At 38.6% G+C, this 17,570-nt stretch overlaps 1 protein-coding gene and 1 pseudogene across 2 annotated transcripts in view; both read right to left on the bottom strand.

The window, feature by feature from the left end:
- Positions 1–17,570, bottom strand: part of FANCC (FA complementation group C) — a 306,236-nt gene that overhangs the window by 271,312 nt on the left and 17,354 nt on the right. The window lies entirely within an intron of this gene.
- On the bottom strand, positions 756–964 carry LOC111767209 (U2 spliceosomal RNA; annotated as a pseudogene).

The following is a 17,570-nucleotide window of genomic DNA, read 5'->3' as shown; positions in this document are numbered from 1 at the left end:
AACTATATGCTGGGCCGTTGAGTCCTCTTAGTGAACTGTCCAACCTAGGGGTGGTCTTGGAGACCATTATACACCAGTCAATCCACTTTCTTGATTCATATCCCAAAGCACTTAACCATATTAAAAGAGCCCCATATTCCTATATTTTAATTGCCCAGCCCTGGCCTTATCCAGTCTACTTCCTCCAATATCACACTCACTCAGACTAAGCTGACCATCAACTTGCCCTCCACATCAGTGCTTCCAAAACTGAGGTGAATATTCTCCAAGAAGGAGGGAGCAGCTTTTGTCTTTAAATATAATAATATTTGTTCCCCAAATCTGGTCATAAAAATGAGGTTCCCAGGAGTTTCTCTATGCTTATCCTCATTTCACTTGACCTTTCTGCAGAGGTAGAAGCTGCATCTTGACTCCATCCATCTCCTTCCATCTTGACTCCTTTCCATTGTACCAATGCCTCTCATTTCTTTGTCCAGTAGGCCTCAATTTACCTAGCAGGTTCCTCTTCCTCCAAATACCCTTCAATGTTTGTGATCCATGGAGTTCCATCTTTAGTCCCCTCTCATCTCACTTTCCATGGACCACCCCATTTACTTCCATAGTTTCATATTCCGTGTGGGAATCCTTAAATTTTTAACTTTAGCCCAAACACCTGCCCAAGCCCTTAGCTCCAACCACCTATAGTATCAGAGCTGTTATTTAAGGATCCTACCAATCAATCCTTAGATTGATGTTCTTCTTGGGACTTTTGTTCAAAAGGATCATCTAGATCTATGTGCTTTACAAATTGATCTGTCTACAGCTATTATATCACAAAAATCCAGAATTATATGAGACTATTCAAATCCTTGCCCTAACATGTCTTTTTGGCATTCCAGCCCATCCTTTTCATATTAGTTATTCACCATTAAACTGGTAAGAACAAATACTACACTTGATCTTAGCCAAAAGGCTGAGAAGCGATGTTATTCACTATTATAGTGAGCTTGCTGCAATGGTATGCACAGAACAGAATAAATGTTCACTCAATAAATTATTATTATCTATTTTCCAGACATGCAGCAAAAGAGAATGGAAGACCATGTTAGAGTCTAGTTGAATTCAAGAATATTACTATTGGTAATTTCACTTTGCTAATTACATACAAATCAGAATTTTCAAAAAAAATAAAAATGGTTTGGAATAACCAATTAGCCATGTCAGGAAGGATATACAGATAGATAAAAATTTTAAACATTAAAAATTAAATCACTAAAGGAAAAATAATAATAATAAGGGTATTTGTTGGTGGAATTCTCAGATAAAGATGTCAGATAAAACACAGACATATAATTTCACTTTTTCCTGAAACTCTGCTAAAATAATAGTAAAGGAATTTCATTTTAGGGCATAACCTCACAAGGACAAGGAGAACAGAAAAGGGAAAAATGCAATAGAATTTCACAAGCTAGAAAGCAAATGGACAAGCAGTAACTGACTTACTAGACTTGAGAAAAGCTGCATCTGAGAGCACAATGGGAAAGCTAAAAGACAACCCATTTTACATCCTATTTTTCTATCACTGCATCCCCAAAAAGCTTAGGAAGTAGGGATGAAGGGGGTGACTAAAATAAGTCAGCTGGTTAAAAGTCTCTAAGAAGGAGTTAGATCCTCAGATCCCCCACCCCAGCTCCCAGCAAGCCCATCCTCCAACATGACCAAAAAGAGGTGAACTGTCCTCTAGAGCAGGGGTTCTTAACCTTTTTTTGTTCCATGGATCTCTTTGCCAGTCAAGTGAAATGAATACTACTGTAATTTCTTTATTGCATATAATCGTAAGTGAAAGAAAAGCTAGATTTCAGTTAGAGATCAGAGAAAATAAAAATAATAAGTTGATTTTTTTTTTTTCAATTCAAGCTCACAGACCCCTAAAATCTTTCCACAGACCCCTCAGGGATCCCCTGGTTAAGAATCCCTGCTCTAGAAAGAGGTAAAACAAGGATCTCTGGAGCAGGGGTCAGCAGGCACATTAAAGAGCAGAGCCAAAATTCCACAAGTGAGGTGGGGCGGTTGGGGGAAGAAGGGAGAAGGGATTTAAATAAAAATATATATAAAGTGAATGCTGAGACATCCTTCCCCCTACTTCCCTCCCCAAACTTTCTATCCCACTCGAGCCTAATCGAGTCCTGGTAGCCTGACTTATAAATGATGAGCAACTCTGAAGAGCGCAAAAGTAAAGATATGAAAATACTGACGTGGGGTTTCCACAACACTCAGCTCAACCAGATCACCTTAAAGGCAAGATGAAAGTCAGTGTGACCCATGCACCTGGAGCTCCCAATCAACTTTTTAGTTAGTTCTCTGTTCTAAACGTAAGCAGACTAAGCACTGATTTGCAGATATTTGAAGAAACCTCTAACATGAAAGATGGAAACTAAAATATACAGATAAAAGAAACAGAAAAGAAGAACAGTTGGGGAGAAAATTTAATTTTTATAAAGTCCTAACATTAATACTTTTAGATCAGAGAGGAAATAATACAACATCCATAAAACAAGGAGAGAACATTAACAAAAGGAATATTCAGAGAATAGTCTTGAAAATTAAAAATTTAACAGCAGAAATGAAAATTTCAAAAGAAGAGAAGGAATTTATTTATTTATTTTTAAGATTTATTTATTTATTTCTCTCCCCTCCCCCCTCACCCTGGTTGTCTATTCTCTCTGTTTATTTGCTGCGTCTTCTTTGTCTGCTTCTGTTGTTGTCAGTGGCTTGGGAATCTGTGTTTCTTTTTTTTGCGCGTCATCTTGTCATGTCATTTCTCCATGTGGGCGGGGCCATTCTTATGTGGGCTGCACTTTCTTTGGCGCTAGGTGGCTCTCCTTATGGGGCGCACTCCCTGTGCATGGGGCTCCCCTACACAGGGACACCCCTGCGTGGCACAGCACTCCTTGCACACATCAGCACTGCCGCATGGGCCAGCTCCACATGGGTCAAGGAGGCCTGGGGTTTGAACCACGGACCTCCCACGTGGTAGCCAGTCGCCTTAACCGCTGGGCCAAGTCCGCTTCCTGGAAGGAATTTAAAGTTGAGAAAATGTCTCACAAAGCAGTCAAAATACAAGGCAATGAATGAAGTATTCAGCTGTAAAAAGGAATGAAGTTCTGATACATGAGACATGGACAAACCACGAAGACATCATGTTGCGTGAAATAAGCCATACACAAAAAGGACAGCTATAGTATGAACTCACTGATATGAAATAATTAGAAAAAGCAAACTCATACAGTCAGAATCTAGACTCTAGGTTACCAGAGGATGGGGTGGGGATAGGGAAAAGGGAATTAAAATGTTTAAAATGTACAGAATTCCTATTTGGGATGATGGAAATGTTTTGGTAATGGATGACAATGACGGTAGCACGGTAGTGATACTAAAATATTTACCTGAGGGAAGGGGACGTGGCTCAACTGATAAAGAGCATCCACCTACCATGTACGAGGTCCAGGGTTCAAACCCAGGGCCTCCTGACCCATGTGCTGAGCTCATCCACGCACAGTGCTGCCACACACAAGGAGTGCTGTGCCACATGGGGGTGCCCCCCACGCAGGGGTGCCCCATGCGCAAGGAGTGCACTCCACAAGGAGAGCCACCCACATGAAAAAGCGCAGCCCGCCCAGGAGTTGCACCACATACAAGGAGAGCTGATGCAGCAAGATGACATGACAAATAAAGTGACTTAGTCTCCCAGTGCCACATGACAAGAATGCAAGCAGACACAGAAGAACACACAGTGAATGGACACAGAGAGCAGACAACAGGTGGGATGGGGAGAAAAATTAACAAAATAGATCTTTAAAATATAAATATATTTATCTGAATGGAGTTAAAAGAGGAGTTGTTAGGTTATATATATGGTAATAGAATAAAATTTTTAAAAAGTAATAAATGAACTTTACTACATAGTGAACTGTAAGGTAAGCTATGAACTATACTTAATAGTACACTTATAAAAAGGTGCTTTCATCAATTGTAATAAATGCACCACACCAACGCAAGGTGTTAATAACAAGGTGGTAAAATACAGATAATATCTTGTATTTTATATATGATTATTCTGTAAACCCACAACTTTTCTAATAAAAAAAAAAAAAAGACAAGGTGATGGAATAAGAAAATCAGATCCATTCTGAAAGTCAAATACCCACATCAAGGAATTCCAGAAAAAATGGATGGGAGGATACAATCTACACAATTTTCTTAGCACTGAAAGACGAGTTTCTAGATTGAAAGGCCTGAACAAGTACCCAGCACAATGGATGAAAAGAGATCCACACCAAGGCACTTCATCATGAAACTGAAGAAATACTAGAAACTAGAAGGAAATGGAACAATGCTTTCACAATTCTGAAGGAAAAGTATTTCCAACCTGGGATTTTGTATCCAGACAAACTATCAAACAAGTGTGAATAAAAGACAAGTTCAGATAGCCAGTGTCCAGAAATAACTTACTTTACATACATTATTTTAGAAAGATAGGTAAGCTATCTGATCATTTGTGGCTCAAGTGACTGGGCCTCCGTCCACCATACATGAGAGGACCCAGGTTTGATCCTGGCACCTCTTCCTGGTAAAGGCGTGCTCACGTGGTAAGCCAGGCCCGCACGGCGAGCAAGGCAGTAAGATGATGACACAACAAAAGAGAGACGCAACAGAAACCAGGAACTGAGGTGGCACAATCGACAGAGAACCTCTTTCCCACATCGGAGGTTCGGAGGATCAACCCCAATGAAGACTAGAGAAGAAAATAAGAAGGGAGAGGAAAAAAAAAAAGAGAGAGAGATGATTACACAGCAAATGGACACAGACAGCAAAACAGCAGAGTGGAGGGGAGGAGGACAAAAAAAAAAAAGAAAGATATAAAAGATGTGCTCCAAAATGAGGGAATAAACCACCAAAGAAGAAGACATGGAATATAGTCAACAGAACAGCCAATATCAGAAGAAGGATAGAAGAATGGATGATAGTGAAGGAAAATCCCAGGATGGCTGCTGTGACAGTTTGAATCTTTTGTAAATCCCAGAAGGAGACAGATTATGTTTTTTTAATTAATTTTAAGAATCCAAAGAGAGATAAATTATGTTTTTTTAATTAATTTCTTCCTGTGGGTGTGAGAACCTTTTGTTTGGTGTATGTCAGTGAAGCAGGTTGAGTCTCTGCCCTCTTGCTGGGTTTGATATAAATGGAGACACAGAGAGAGAGGGGGGAAAAGGAAGCCACCATATCTGACCCTCAATGTGAGAGAAAGGACTCCAGGTTCTCCAACAGCTGAGCTCACGGAGAGAAGTCTCAAAAGCAGGGTTTCTTAATTTTTTTTGTTCCATGACCCCTTTGCCAGTCAGGTGAAAACCAAAAACCCCTTACTAAGTCCAGACTATACTGTGTATTATTTAATAAATATATCACACCTATACCAACCTGTCCACATAAGAATAATGTTTTTTGGAATTTCAACTCAAGCTCACAGACCCCTTGTTAATGGCCCCTGCCCAAAAGGCTCAAAGAGGAGAGGCCCAGGGAGAGGTGAGCCATACATATAATAACACACAGCTGAACTCAGGAAGAAAGTGGAGCAGCAGAAACTGAGAGAGGAGGCCCAATAAGACACAAGCCCTATGCCTGATTGCCCACAGATGAGCTCCAGCAGACAATAGATTCTGGAGGGGACAGCAGAGACCTCAGCAGAGATTGGCAACCATCTTGCTCTACCATGTGGCAGCTGACTTTGGTGAGAAAGCATCTCTGCTGATGCCTTGATTTGGACATTTCACAGCCTCAGAACTGTTAAGTTTTTACCCTAAATAAATCCCCATTATATAAACCAACATATTTCTGGTACTTTGCATCAGCAGCCCTATGGCAAGCTAAAGTATCCTGAGATGGTTGCAAAAATTTTTGAACAGGAAAGGCAAGGGCAAAATGTATCTGCCCAGATTTCCTTCTCAGAATATAGGCAAAAGAGTTAAAAGAAACCTCCACAATCTTTTAAATTAAAAAGAAAAAGGAAAGAAAAGAAAAGGAGAGGTAAAAGCAACAGCAACATTACTGTATACCAATCTTTCGTGTTAAAAGAAATTAGGAAGCAGATGTGGCTCAAGTGATTGCGCTCCCGCCTACCACATGGGTGGTCCCAGGTTCAGTTCCCAGTGCGTCCTAGAGAAGATGAGCAGGACAATGAGCTGATGTGATGGGCTAGCATGGCAAGGTGATGCAACAAGATGACACAACAAGAGACACAAGGAGGAAAACATAATGAGAGACACAACAAAGCAGGGAGTGGAGGTGGCTCAAGCAATTAGGTGCTCCCTCCCACATGGGAGGCCCCAGGTTCAATTTCCAGTGCCTCCTGAAAAGCAGACAGACATACAGCGAGCACAAACAACAAGAAATAAATAAATCTTTAGGAAAAAAAAAGATAATGTTCTTCTGAATAAGATATTACCATATCAGCTATGTGCTTTCACAATTAATAACTTCAGGTTATAAGAAGGTACTTAATAGTGGTTAGCTTCAATTCTCCTGATTAGAAAATGTTTACTAGAAACTGAAGAACAAGTTTATATGAGAGAGATTCAACTGTCTTCTTTTGAAAAATGTTGCTGCTTTCTAATAGAGAACTAGGAGCAGCTTACAAAGTCATTTAATTACTCTTTTACCCAATTTAGAAGCTTCCCCAAAAGTCCAGTTAAGAAATTCAGTAAAGACAAACAGAACTTTAAAATGCAGTTACCAATAAACAAACAAAAATAAAACAACTGCCCCTCACAAACTATTTGGTGGAGTTCATTCAAAGAGCTCCCAGTGGATCCTTGCATACTCAAAAAAATTTGGTAAAAATCATACAAAATTCAATAGAAAATCAGAGCACATAAAGTAGCTCTAAAAATGCCAAACTGATACCTCACCAGTTGTCCCAGATATCCAATTAGTAGAAAATAAGGAGAAAAACAAATCAGTGTGGTACAGATTTTGAAGGTTTATACAATCCTAGTCCAGCTAAAAGACAAGACTACAAAGAAACATACTGGAAATCATTTACAAAAAAATTCTTTCCTCAAAAACAGCATTCTAAAATGTCACACGAACACAATCCTAAAATAGCAACTATTTTTAACATCATTTGTTAATTGACCAATGCAATTGGATTCCACTGACAGCTAATTTTTGCCAAATTTAATTCTAACGTTATTTGAGTTCAAAGACCATAAAGAAAGAATAAAATATTTAAACTGTATTTTTACATTCTTACAATTCAAAAGCAATAGGGTCAAATTTTTTCAGGCTGTGAACAACCATGCCATACTCCAGGCTAAAAGTATATTTTATTCCAAAATTAGAAGTGAAAATAAAGCTCAAAGAAAAATGACTTCTCAGCCTTGAATTCAGTGGCATTAATATTAATGACAATTCCACTCATTTCAAAGGCATATCCCAGGGTGTTTGTATTATGAAAAATGAGTCTGGAATGTCATCTTCGGTAAATTTTAAATTGTTTAATCTGTGGTTTTGCTAGATTTGTAACAGCTGCACTCGTGTTTACAACTATAATAAGGTTTTAGAACATGGCACTCTTTTACACATTTTTTAGATCAGGTTGGTACAAACATGTTGTACTGATCAATGGAAATGAGTTTGGTATCTCTCTATAGCTTCAAGTCTAGTCAGTATAAAGTTTTGTTTTGAATTAACATTGTACAATAAATGCATCATGGATCCTTCAGAAGTTTTATGGTATTGGTTACAAAAGAATAGGACAAAACCTTCCAGTCATATACAAACATTTGGAAAATGACTCAATTTGTGTTTGTGGAATTCAAATTTTGTTTGAGGAAAAGATATGTGTATCAAATAGCGTGTGGATTTAATTTGTTTGCTGGCATTCATTGAGGGTCTCAGGGTATGTAACAAGCAGAAAGTGGTTAGGCAGTATTCAAAAATCACATTTCTTCTAATGCCTCTATTTACAAAGTAGAAAGATGCATAAGAAAAGCCTGCCAAAGCCTTGCTTAAGAATGTTTCAGTAAGAAGCATCAGCAGCCCTTGGATATAGAGCTACTGGTACAACACAAAGAACACCAGACCAGAAGTGCATTTTCCTAGGTAACAGTGAACAGCCAGCCACTAACTTCAGTTTCCTTCTGTGTAAACATTTCAAAGAGATGTTATTATTGACAATGAATGATTTCTGCTAAAATCCAGTTGACTATGGGTAAGCAGATATGCTTGGCTCTTTTAATAACCGAACGGGTTATCCTGCCATAATAATTAAGTCATTTAAAAGTTACACAAACAGAAGTAATCCAAGAAGTTCTTCATCAGCTATCCCCTCTTTTGGACAGAGTCATCAATTGACAGGCAGGTTGCTTGCAATCTCTCAGGAACCCGTGACACTGGTCCATGTACATGTTTCTGAAAAGGCCCACTATGTCTTTCTTTAAATGCCTGTCTTACCTTTGCACATATGGTTACTATGAGAATCACATATAATCTATATGAAAATAATTAGAATAATGCAAAACACTATATGATTAATAGGTCTTTATAATCAAAGTAATGTTAGAAACAAACCAAGAAATCAAAAGTGAAAAAAATCCATGCTTATAAAATCAATAAAGTAAAAATAAATTTTTAAAACACTGAATTCTAAAGGGCATATACTATTGTTTGAGAATAATATTTTTTCCAGATATGAAACTTTGAACTCACCAGAGAACACATTACTGCAGTTATTTTCCCAGTAAGATAAATTTGTTCTATCCATTTTTTTCTCTAAATGTTATTTGACAACTGAATGCATTTTAAAATGTATCAAAAGTTAGTAAGTTACTCTAGACCAAAGGTCATAAACTCAAACATCCACAGTGGATAAATTAAATGAGTAAGGCAACCAGATGGGGCTTGAAGCAACTGGAAAACACAGCACTGTCCAAAGAAGACAGCCGGGAATCAGCTCCTGCCAGTTGCCGCCAAAAGGGAACTCAAGCTTAATGTTGTCAGACGGTCTTTCATTAGGAAAAAAAAAAAGGGGTAAAAGCAGGAAATATGGATTTGTTAAGGTGAAATCTCTTAATGTTTAAATATTAGTAAATTATTCAGAAAGTCTTAAAACTAAACAAGCCACACATCTGTAAATGAGATCTGGTCTCTGCTATATATACACATTCACCATAGCTATCGTGTTTGTTCTATACGGACCTATTTCAAAGACCATCATGAGGTTGCAAAGAAAACTTTTGGTGAGATTTTCTAATGCTTCAGTTATACCATGGTTCACATTAAAGTATTCAATGGAGTTTGTTTCTTCTCATGAAATTATTACCTTTCCCAGGCTCCTTGGTGATTAGGTTTCCCCTATGACTGAGTTCTGGCCAAAGGAATGAGAACATAAATGATGTATGCCACTTCCTGGCCTGGCCCCTAGAATATCCTGTAGAGTTTTCTGCCAGGACCCTCAGCAGACATGACTGGAAGTAAAGAACTCTGGGAGGTACAGTCACAAAACAGAAGCAGCCCAGATACCTGAGATAATCCTTAAAGTAAAATGCACAGAAGAGATACCCAACATACATGAGACTGATATCTGCAAAGGATTTGTATTTGTATGTTATGCTACTGAGATTTGGGCATTTGTTACCACAGCTAGCATTTACTTTGACTAATAAGAGTGCTCAGTATTTGTTGAATGGATGACTACATAAATGAATAGATGCCTCAGCCAACTAAGAATCTAAGTATCAAGGTCCCTGTCCTACACAGTTGGTAGACAAATGCTGAAGTAATAACCATGAACCCCACTATGGAAACTATGGCTTGGGTTCTAAAACAAATGATGACAGTAGAGGACACCTCCCAAAATTACCACAAAGACAGTCAAAACAGCTAAATCAAAAGACTCTCCAAGGATTTACGTGTACCTTAATAGAGACAGGAAAACGTGACAAAAAATAATACCTAGTCATGATTTTTTTAAAAAGCAAAACCTAATACCCATTCATGATTTAAAAAACAAAACAAAACTCTCAGCAAACTAGGAATAGAAGGAAACTTCCTCTAAAAGACATCTACTGGGAAGCAGATTTAGCTCAACTGATAGAGCATCCGCCTACCATACCGGAGGTCCAGGGTTCAAACCCAGGATCTCCTGACCTGTGTGGAGCTGGCCCACGCACAGTGCTGATGCACACAAGGAATGCCCTGTCACACAGGGGTGTCCCCCGCGTAGGGGAGCCCCACATGCAAGGAGTGTGCCCTGCAAGGAGAGCTGCCTTGCACAAAAAAAAAGTGCAGCCTGCTCAGGAGTGGTGCTGCACACATGGAGAGCTGATGCAGCAAGATGACGCAACAAAAAGGCACAGATTCCCGGTGCCACTGACAAAACTGCGAGCAGACACAGAAGAATACACAGCAAATGGACACAGAGAGCAGACAATGGGGGGGTGGGAAGGGGAGAGAAATAAATTTAAAAAATAAATCTTTAAAAAAATAAAATAAAAGACATCTACCAAAACTTTCAGCTAACATTATACTTAATGATGAAAGAATGGACATTCACAAAACACAATATTGTTAAACTAACGATTCCCCCAATCTGAACTACAGAAGGAACACAATTTCAATCAACATCACAGGGAATTTTTCAGAGATATCAAAAGGCTGATTCTAAAATATACACATAAATGACCTAGAATAGCCAAAACAACTTTGAAAAAGAATAAAGTGGTAAGAATCGCTACCTGATTTCAAGACTTATTAAATGGCTACAGTAATCAAGGCATAAAGATAGATACATAGATCAATGAAAGAAAAAAAAAAAGAGTTCAGAAATAAATCCACACACATATGACCAGTTGGTTTTTGACAGAGGTTTCAAGGCAAATCGATGAAGAAAGGATATGCTTTTCAAGAAACAGTACTTGAATAACTGTAAAGCTATATGTAAAAAATGAACCTGATCCTTCCCTTATACCATATTTAAAAATTAACTAAAAATGATACCCAGAGGAACTGAGAGTAGGGACACAACAGTCACAGGCACACTGATGTTCATAGTGACTTTACTTAAAATCGCCAAAAGATGGAAAACAATCCAGGTGTCCATTAAGGAATGAATAGATAAACAAATTGTGGTATATACATAGAATGAAATATTATTCAGCTGTAAGAAGAAATGAAGTAATGACAACACAGATGAACCTTGAGGACACTGTGTTGAGTGAAGCAAGCCAGACACAAAAGAACAAATATTGTATGATTTTGCTATTATGAACTAAATATAATGAGCAAACTCATGTAGTTAATAGCTAGAATATAAGTCACCAGAAGATAGAACGAGGATAGAGAACGGAAAGCTGAGGGTTAATCTGAACAGAATTGGTAAAAAGTTGTTTATCAATATTTGGAAATAGAAATGTTGGAAGCACATTATAATGCTTATAATTAGCGGCATTAATGTATGGGTATGATAGTGATTGAACAGGAAAGTCTAAAGTCATGTATATCACTAGAAGAAAAGCTAAAAAATGAAACATGGGACTGTCTAGCATAGCACACCCTCTTTTAGGTAATGAGTGTGGGTAATAGTGCACATATAAGAATGTTTTTCTCTGAAATAGAACAAATATACAATAATATTACAAGACGTTAATAAGAAGGTAATATTTGGGCAAAAATTCAACCAAAGTAAAGTATATACTGGAAGGTATAGTAATATATCAATATTCTTCCATCAATGGTGAAAAAAAAAAAGGAAGTATGCAAAGTGAAACTATATACAAAGCACTACATATTGTTTGACTCCATACAAGATATAAATACAAATAAATTTATAGAGATAAAAATAGACAAGCAGGAACGTATGGCAGGGAAAGAATAGAGGGTTTGAGAGGTGACTACTAAGGGGTAGGTTTCTTTTTTCAGAGTAATGAAAATGCTCTAATTTTGATTGCAGTGATGAATGCACAACTCTGTGATTATACCAAATGCCATAGACTATACACTTTAGATAGCGTATGATTTATGAATGTTTCAATGAAAGTGATTTTTTAAAATGAACTAAAAACACATCATAGACCTAAATATCAGAGCTAACACATTAAAATCTCTGAAAGTAAATATAGGAGAAAATCTTAGTGACCTTGGGTTAAGCAAAGATTTCTTAAATAGGACACAAAAAGAACAAACTTTAAAGTATAGTTTAAAGAAACTATACTTTCTTTCTTTCTTTTCCTATAATATCTACGTAACATTTCTGTAATCTAAAACTTCTCTAAAAATAAGGAGCATCTAAAAACCTACAACATATTTTTTAAAATTATACACTAAAAAAGAGAAAAGAAAAATGATAAAACTGAACTTCATTAAAATTAAAACTTCTTGTTCTTCAAAAGATTCCATTTGAAAATGGAAAGGGAAGTCACAAAACTGGCAGAAAAACATTTGCAAATCCTGTATCTGACAAAGGACTTGTATTATAATATATAAAGAAATCTCAGAGCTCAATATCAGAAAGCAAACAACCTAATTTTTTTTTTAATGAGCAAAGGATTAAATTCACTACAGGAAGGATATACAAATGGCAAATGCCAATGGGGAAAAATCTTGACCATTCTTAGTCATGAGAAAAATGTTATTTAAAATTACAATGAGAGTCTGCCAAGGGGAGGAGGGGTAAGATAGTGGCAGAGTAAGGAGCTCCAAGAGTCATCTGGTCCTACAGTGCAGTTAGTAATCACCTAGAGCTATCTAAAGCACCTGTCTGGGGGGACGCCCAGAAGACCCGAGGAGCATCCTGCAACATCCTTGGAAGAACAAAAGGAGGTGACTGCCCTGTGAAGATACCCAGTGGCAGCACAAGCCACCTCAGGAGCTACGCCCTGGCAGGAGTTGGAAGCTCCGTTTCCAAAAAATGGGGGAGAACCTTGAGGACATTTTGTTGAGTAAATCAAGCCAGACATTGTGTTGAGAGACAGTCAAGCACCAACTTCAGCTACTGATTAGTAAATTCAGCTGGCTAAAGTCTAATCCTAACAACACCTAATGTTTGAACCTGTCCAAGTCCAAAACAGACCAGCAGGCACCATTTTAACTCGACCCCTCACAAGAGGGGAAGCAGGGCTGAATGAAAACCACAGTGATGGAAGTGCCCAGCTTCTTTCCATCCAACACCGACTACAACCCTAGCCTGGGCTCCAGCCTCACCCCAGCAGGGAGGAAGGTGGGGAGACCTGCACCAGACTCTCTGGTTAACTGTAGTAGCTTTCGGCCCAAATAGACTGTATACTTGGACACCTGTGGTCCCATCCATGGCCCCCAATAGAACACGAGGGGACTTATGTTTCTTCAGCCTCCCTGGGCAACTGCAGGCGCTTTTGGCCCAGACTGGATTGTTGGACACTTGGGGCTCCATCCTTACCCCAATAAGACAGGAGGAGGGCAGTGTTTCCTGAGTCTCTCCAGACAATAGCAAGCATTTCTGCCAGCAAGGAACACTTTGTTGGGCACCTGTGGCTCCATCCACCCTCCATAGGATAGGAAGGGGACAGTGTTTCCCCAGGGTCTCTGGGTAACTGCACACACTTTTAGCCCAAACAGACTGGATTGTTGGACACTTGTGATTCCTTCCTGTGCCCTGATAGGATAGGTGGTATTTCACCAGCCTCTCCAGGCAACCAGAGGCAATTCTGGCCCACAGGGACAGCATTTTTGGGTACCTATGACTTCATCGCCACCCACCCACCCAAAAAAAGGATAGGACAGGGGCAGTGTTTCCCTATACTCTCTGGGAAACTGCAAGTGCTTTTGGCCTGAACATACTGATTGTTGGACTCCTGTGGCTCCACCCCAAACTCTGATAAGACAGGAGGGGGAGTAGTGTTTTTTCAACCTCTCTAAGCAACGTAGGCACATTTGGCCCACATGGACTAGACAGTTGGGCACTTCTGTGGTTCCATCCTGACCACAGTAAGGGCAGAGGGGACAGTACTCCTTCAGCCTCTCATGGCAACTGTTAAGTGCTTGCGGCCCACACAGATTAGACTGTTGGTCCCTCCAGGGGGTTTATCCCCACCCCTGGCAGGGAACAAGGGGGGCCTGTGCTTGGTCAGTCTACCGAGGCAACTGCAGTCAGTTTTGATGAGCAAAGCTTAGTTTGCTGTCCACAGCTGGAAATCCATCCCTGCCCCAGATAGGGAAGAAGAGGTATAAAGCTTCATCATTCTCTCCAGGCAACTACAGATGGTCTTGGCCTACATGGTTCAGATTGCTGCATATAGCTGCAGCTACGCCCCTACCCATGGCAGGGGAGAAGGGTGGGAGAAGCTTCATCGGTTCCTGGGGCACTGTGGGCAGTTTCAGCCTCCATACCTTACAGTACCAATTACATCCTTGGCTCCTACTACACAACAGCAAGGGAGAAAGGACAAAAAACCCTAAACTAAGGAGAGAAAGTGTTTCTAATAAGCCAGATGCCAAGACACCAAGAAAAAATTACAATCCATGCCAAGAAACAGGAAGATATGGTCCAGTCAAAGGAATAAGATAAACCGCCAGCTGACAGTTGAGACAACTAATCATGGGTGTTCAAGCAAATCTACTTAATAAATTTAATGAGGAGGCTAAAGAGATTAAGAATATTAAGAAAACACTGGGTGAGCACAGAGAAGAATTTGAAAGCATACATAGAAAAATAGCAGATGTAGTGGGAATGAAAGGCACAATAAATGAAATTTAAAATATACTGAAGGCATATAACATCAGATCCAAGGAGGCAGAAGAAAGGATCAATGAGCTTAAAAACATGGCCTCTGAAAGCAAACATGCAAAAGAATAAAGAAAAGAATGGGAAAAATTGAATAGGGTCTCAGGAAACTAAATTATGGCAAGGTACATGCAAATATATATGTCATGGGTGTCCCAGAAGGAGAAGAGAAGAAAAAAGAGACAGAAGGAATATTTGAAAAATAATGGTAGAAAATTTCCCAACCCTACTGAAGGAAAGAGACATCCATGTCCAAGAAGCACAATGTACTCCCATTTGAATAAATCCAAATGGACCTACTTCAAGACACATGCTAATCAAAATGTCATATGTCAAAGACAAAGAGAGAATTCTGAGAGTAGCAAGAGAAAAGCAATGCATAACATACAAGGGATATCCAATAAGATTAAGTGCTGATTTCTCATCAGAAACCATGGAGGCAAGAAGATAGCCATATAATATATTCAAGATACTGCAAGAAAAGTAAAATAAAATAAAAAAGATACTGCGAAAGAAAAACTGTCAGCCAAGAATCTTATATTTGCAAGACTTCTTTCAAAAATGAGGCCAAGTTTAGAATATTCACAGACAAACAGAAACTGAAAGAGTTTATAACGAAGAAACTGGCTTTGTAGGAAATAATAAAGGGAGTATTATAGCATGAAAAGAAACGACAGGAAAGAGAGGCCTGGAAGAGAGTCTAGAAATGAACACTTATCAGTAAAAGTGACTAAAAGTGCAAAAACAGTGGTAAAAATAAAATGACAGATAAAACCCAAAGGTCAAAATAGGTGAAGAACTGTCTGTACTGTAATAACATTGAATGTTAATGGATTAAACTCCCCAATCAAAAGACACAGATTGGCAGAATGAATAAGAAAACATAAGCCATCTACATGCTATCTACAAAAACTTACCTTAGACCCAAGAATAACAATAGATTGAAAGTGCAAGCCTGGAAAAAAATATTCCACACATGCAGTAACCAAAAAAAAAAGCTGGAGTAGCTATACTTATGTTATATGAAATATAGACTTTAAAAAATACAAGGAAGGACATTTTATATAGGGCAATTTGCCAGGAAAAAATAACAATCATAAATGTATACACACCTAATTAGGAGACCAGGAAGCACCAAATTACATGAGGCAAACATGAAGGAAGAAATAGATGTCACTACAATAATAGTTAGAGACTTCAATACACCACTCTCGGCATGGACAGAACATCTGGACAGAGGATTAATAAAGAAATAGAGAGTGAATTACATGATAAGTGGTCTAAACCTAATAGACATATACAGAACATTGTACCCCCAAAAAAGCAGGATACACATTCATCTCAATGCTCATGGATCTTTCTTCAGGACAGACCATATGTTGTATCACAAAACAGATCTCAATAAATTAAACAAGATCGAAATTATACAAAGCACTTTTTCAGATCATAATGGAATAAAGTTAGAATTCAACAACAGGTGGGAAAAGGGACAATTCACAAATATATGAAGATTAAATAACACACTCTTAAATAATTAGTGGGTCAAAGAAGAAATTGAGAGAGACATCAAAAAATATCTCAAGATGAATGAAAATAAGAACACAACATATCAAAACCTATGGGATGCAGCGAAGGCAGTACTGAGAGGGAAATTTATAACTCTTAATGCTTACATTAACAAAGAAGAACAAGCTAAACTCATGACCTAACTGCACAGCTGGAGGAACTAGAAAAAGAACAGCAAACAATTCCCAAAGAAAGCAAAAGGAATGAAATAACAAAAGATCTGAGCAGAAATAAATGAAATTGAGAACAAAAAACAATAGAGAGAATTTACAAAACCAAATGTTGGTTCTTCAAGAACTTTAACAAAATCTAAAAACCCTTAGTTAGAGTGATAAAGGAAAAGGAGAGGAGATGCAAATAAATGAAATGAAAAATGAAAACAAGGACATTACTCTCTTATTTCTGTGACTCCACAGAAATAAAAGAGATCATTAATCTCTTATTTCTGTGACTCCACAGAAATAAGAGAGATAAGAGAATACTATGAACAACTGTATACCAAAAAACTAGACAATGTAGATAAAATGGAAAAATTCCTAGGAATGTTCAAACAAACTACACTGACCCTAGATGAAAAAGAAGACCTGAACAAACTAAACACAAGAAATTGAAACAGTCATCAAACACTCCCTAGGGAAACGGACTTTGGCCCAGTGGTTAGGGCGTCCGTCTACCATATGGGAGGTCCGCGGTTCAAACCCCGGGCCTCCTTGACCCGTGTGGAGCTGGCCCATGCGCAGCGCTGATGCGCGCAAGGAGTGCCGTGCCACGCAAGGGTGTCCCCCGCGTGGGGGAGCCCCACACGCAAGGAGTGCACCCGTGAGGAAAGCCGCCCAGCGTGAAAAGAAAGAGCAGCCTGCCCAGGAATGGCGCCGCCCACACTTCCCATGCCGCTGACGACAACAGAAGCGGACAAAGAAACAAGACGCAGCAAATAGACACAGAGAACAGACAACCAGGGGAGGGGGGGAAATTAAATAAATAAATAAATCTTTTAAAAAAAAAACAAAACACTCCCTAAAAACAAAAAGCCTATGACTTTTGGTTTCACAGGTGAGTTCTACCAAGCATTCAAAGAAAACTTAATATCGATCTTACTCAAACTCTTCCAAAAAACTGAACAAAAAGGAACACTAGCAAACTCATTCTATAAAGCTAACATTACCCTAATACCAAAGCCAGATAAAGATATTACAAAAAAAGAAAATTA

Source organism: Dasypus novemcinctus, chromosome 8, assembly GCF_030445035.2.
Source record: "Dasypus novemcinctus isolate mDasNov1 chromosome 8, mDasNov1.1.hap2, whole genome shotgun sequence".
Classification (NCBI taxonomy): Eukaryota; Metazoa; Chordata; class Mammalia; order Cingulata; family Dasypodidae; genus Dasypus; species Dasypus novemcinctus.
This window is presented reverse-complemented; position numbering and strand designations above follow the sequence as displayed.